Raw genomic sequence first — 4,544 nt, 5'->3', positions numbered from 1 at the left:
TTTGGGATGTTTTTGACGTTTTTTGGGGTCCCTGTTGTATTTTGTTGGGTTCTCGTTGGTCATCATGGTGGAAAAGGGTAAATTGTGGGTTTTGGAGAACATCAGGTAGGTTTAGGGTGGTTTTGGGGTGGATCTATGGTTTTGGGGGATTTTCTTCCAGTTTTGGGGGTGATGCCGATATTTTTTGGGGTGTTTTTGATGTGTTTTGGGGTCTCCAATAGGTTTTGTTGGGTTCTCGTTTTTCATTATGTTAAATAGGAGTGGATTGTGGGTTTTGCAGAACATCAGGTAGGTTTAAGACGTTTTTCAGGGTTAAATCATGGCTTTTTTTTTTTTTTTTTTTTTAGGATCTGGTTTCATTTTGGTGTGTTTTTGACGTGTTTGGGGGTCTCCGTTGGGTTTCGTTTGGTTTCCGTGGTCATCATGGTGGATTAGGGTAAATTGTGTGTTTTGGAGATCTTCAGGTAGGTTTAGGGTGGTTTTGGGGTGGATCTATGGTTTTGGCAGATTTTCTTCCAGTTTTGGGGGTGATGCCATTCTTGTTAGGGGTGTTTTTTAAGGTTTTTGGGGTCTCTGTTGGGTTTTGTTGGGTTCTCGTTGGTCATCATGGTGGAAAAGGGTAAATTGTGGGTTTTGGAGAACATCAGGTAGGTTTAGGGTGTCTTTGTGTGGATCTGTGGTATTTGGGGTTTTCTTCTATTTTTTGGCGTGATCCTGTTCTTTTTTTTTTGGGTGTATTTGACGTGTTTTGGGGTCTCCGTTGGGTTTTGTTGTGTTCTTGTTGGTCATTATGTTAAATAGGTGTGGATTGTGGGTTTTGGAGAATTTCAGGTAGGTTTAGGGTGGTTTTGGGGTGGATCTATGGTTTTTGCGGATTTTCTTCCAGTTTTGGGGGTGATGCCGTTCTTGTTTGGGATGTTTTTGACGTGTTTGGGGGTCTCCGTTGGGTTTCGTTGGGTTTCCGTGGTCATCATGGTGGATTAGGGTAAATTGTGTGTTTTGGAGATCTTCAGGTAGGTTTAGGGTGGTTTTGGGGTGGATCTATTGTTTTGGCGGATTTTCTTCCAGTTTGGGGGGTGATGCCATTCTTGTTAGGGGTGTTTTTTAAGGTTTTTGGGGTCTCTGTTGGGTTTTGTTGGGTTCTCGTTGGTCATCATGGTGGAAAAGGGTAAATTGTGGGTTTTGGAGAACATCAGGTAGGTTTAGGGTGGTTTTGGGGTGGATATATGGTATTCAGTTTTTTGTTTTTTTTGGGGGGGGGGGGGGGGATGATCCTGTACTTTTTGTGTTGTTTTTGACGTGTTTTGGGGTCTCCGTTGTGTTTCATTGGGTTTTCCATGGTCATCGTGTTGGAAAAGGGTAAATTGTGGGTTTTGGAGAACTTCAGGTAGGTTTAGGGGGAGTTTTCACGTGGATTCATGGTATTTGGGGTTTTCTTCTTTTTGGGGGAGTGATCCTCTCCTTTTTTCGGGTGATTTTGAAGTGTTTTGGGGTTTCCGTTGCGTTTCGTTGAGTTCCTAATGTGTTTTATGGTGGTTGGGAGTGTGCTTTGGGCTTAGGAGAACATCAGGTAGGTTTAGGATGTCTTTGAGGTGGATCTGTGGTATTTGGGGTTTTCTTCTATTTTTTGGCGTGATCCTGTTCTTTTTTTTGCGTGTATTTGACGTGTTTTGGGGTCTCCGTTGGGTTTTGTTGTGTTCTTGTTGGTCATTATGTTAAATAGGTGTGGATTGTGGGTTTTGGAGAATTTCAGGTAGGTTTAGGGTGGTTTTGGGGTGGATCTATGGTTTTTGCGGATTTTCTTCCAGTTTTGGGGGTGATGCCGTTCTTGTTTGGGGTGTTTTTGACGTTTTTTGGGGTCTCCGTTGGGTTTTGTTGGGTTCTCATAGGTCATCATGGTGGAAAAGGGTAAATTGTGGGTTTTGGAGAACATCAGGTAGGTTTAGGGTGGTTTTGGGGTGGATCTATGGTTTTGGGGGATTTTCTTCCAGTTTTGGGGGTGATGCCGTTCTTGTTTGGGATGTTTTTGACATGTTTTGGGGTCTCTGTTGGGTTTTGTTGGGTTCTCGTTTTTCATCATGGTGGAAAAGGTTAAATTGTGGGTTTTTGAGAACATCAGGTAGGTTTAGGGTGGTTTTGGGGTGTATCTATGGTTTTGGCGTATTTTCTTCCAGTTTTGGAGGTGATGCCGATATTTTCTGGGGTTTTTTTGACGTGTTTTGGGGTCTCCATTAGGTTTTGTTAGGTTCTTGTTTGTCATTATGTTAAATAGGAGTGGATTGTGGGTTTTGTAGAACATCAGATAGGTTTAGGGTGGTTTTGGGGTGGATCTATGGTTTTGGCAGATTTTCTTCCAGTTTTGGGGGTGATGCCCTTCTTGTTTGGGGTGTTTTTTAAGGTTTTTGGGGTCTCTGTTGGGTTTTGTGGGTTCTCGTTGGTCATCATGGTGGAAAAGGGTATATTGTGGGTTTTGGAGAACATCAGGTAGGTTAGGGTTTTTGGGGTGGATATATGGTATTCAGTTATTTGTTTTTTTTTTTTTGGGGGGGGGGGGGGGATGATCCTGTACTTTTTGTGTTGTTTTTGACGTGTTTTGGGGTCTCCGTTGTGTTTCATTGGGTTTTCCATGGTCATCGTGTTGGAAAAGGGTAAATTGTGGGTTTTGGAGAACTTCAGGTAGGTTTAGGGGGAGTTTTCACGTGGATTCATGGTATTGGGGTTTTCTTCTTTTTGGGGGAGTGATCCTCTCCTTTCTTCGGGTGATTTTGAAGTGTTTTGGGGTTTCCGTTGCGTTTCGTTGAGTTCCTAATGTGTTTTATGGTGGTTGGGAGTGTGCTTTGGGCTTAGGAGACCATCAGGTAGGTTTAGGGTGTCTTTGAGGTGGATCTGTGGTATTTGGGGTTTTCTTCTATTTTTTGGCGTGATCCTGTTCTTTTTTTTTGGGTGTATTTGACGTGTTTTGGGGTCTCCGTTGGGTTTTGTGTGTTCTTGTTGGTCATTATGTTAAATAGGTGTGGATTGTGGGTTTTGGAGAATTTCAGGTAGGTTTAGGGTGGTTTTGGGGTGGATCTATGGTTTTTGCGGATTTTCTTCCAGTTTTGGGGGTGATGCCGTTCTTGTTTGGGATGTTTTTGACGTGTTTGGGGGTCTCCGTTGGGTTTCGTTGGGTTTCCGTGGTCATCGTGGTGGATTAGGGTAAATTGTGTGTTTTGGATATCTTCAGGTAGGTTTAGGGTGGTTTTGGGGTGGATCTATGGTTTTGGCAGATTTTCTTCCAGTTTTGGGGTGATGCCATTCTTGTTTGGGATGTTTCTGTCGTTTTTTGGGGTCTCTGTTGGGTTTTGTTGGGTTCTCATTGGTCATCATGGTGGAAAAGGGTAAATTGTGGGTTTTGGAGAACATCAGGTAGGTTTAGGTGGTTTTGGGTGGATCTATGGTTTTTTTTGGATTTTCTTCCAGTTTTGGGGGTGATGCCAATACTTTTGGGGTGTTTTTGATGTGTTTTGGGGTCTCCATTAGGTTTTGTTGGGTTCTCGTTTTTCATTATGTTAAATAGGAGTGGATTGTGGGTTTTGCAGAACATCAGGTAGGTTTAAGACGTTTTTCAGGGTTAAATCATGGCTTTTTTTTTTTTTTTTTTTAGGATCTGGTTTCATTTTGGTGTGTTTTTGACGTGTTTTGGGGTCTCCGTTGGGTTTCGTTGGGTTTCCGTGGTCATCAAGGTGGATTAGGGTAAATTGTGTGTTTTGGAGATCTTCAGGTAGGTTTAGGGTGGTTTTGGGGTGTATCTATGGTTTTGGCAGATTTTCTTCCAGTTTTGGGGGTGATCTCCTTCTTGTTTGGGATGTTTTTTGAACATGTTTTGGGTCTCTGTTGGGTTTTGTTGGGTTCTCGTTGGTCATCATGGTGGAAAAGGGTAAATTGTGGGTTTTGGAGAACATCAGGTAGGTTTAGGGTGGTTTTGGGGTGGATCTATGGTTTTGGCGTATTTTCTTCCAGTTTTGGAGGTGATGCCGATATTTTTTGGGGTGTTTTTGACGTGTTTTGGGGTCTCCATTAGGTTTTGTTAGGTTCTTGTTTGTCATTATGTTAAATAGGAGTGGATTGTGGGTTTTGCAGAACATCAGGTAGGTTTAGGGTGGTTTTGGGGTGGATCTATGGTTTTGGCAGATTTTCTTCCAGTTTTGGGGGTGATGCCATTCTTGTTTGGGGTGTTTTTTAAGTTTTTTGGGGTCTCTGTTGGGTTTTGTTGGGTTCTCGTTGGTCATCATGGTGGAAAAGGGTAAATTGTGGGTTTTGGAGAACATCAGGTAGGTTTAGGGTGGTTTTGGGGTGGATATATTGTATTCAGTTTTTTGGTTTTTTTTTTTTTGGGGGGGGGGGATGATCCTGTACTTTTTGTGTTGTTTTTGACGTGTTTTGGGGTCTCCGTTGTGTTTCATTGGGTTTTCCATGGTCATCGTGTTGGAAAAGGGTAAATTGTGGGTTTTGGAGAACTTCAGGTAGGTTTAGGGGGAGTTTTCACGTGGATTCATGGTATTTGG

This window comes from Aythya ferina (genome assembly GCF_964211825.1).
Source record: "Aythya ferina genome assembly, contig: HAP1_SCAFFOLD_196, whole genome shotgun sequence".
Taxonomy (NCBI): Eukaryota; Metazoa; Chordata; class Aves; order Anseriformes; family Anatidae; genus Aythya; species Aythya ferina.
Note: the sequence above shows the minus strand (reverse complement) of the source record.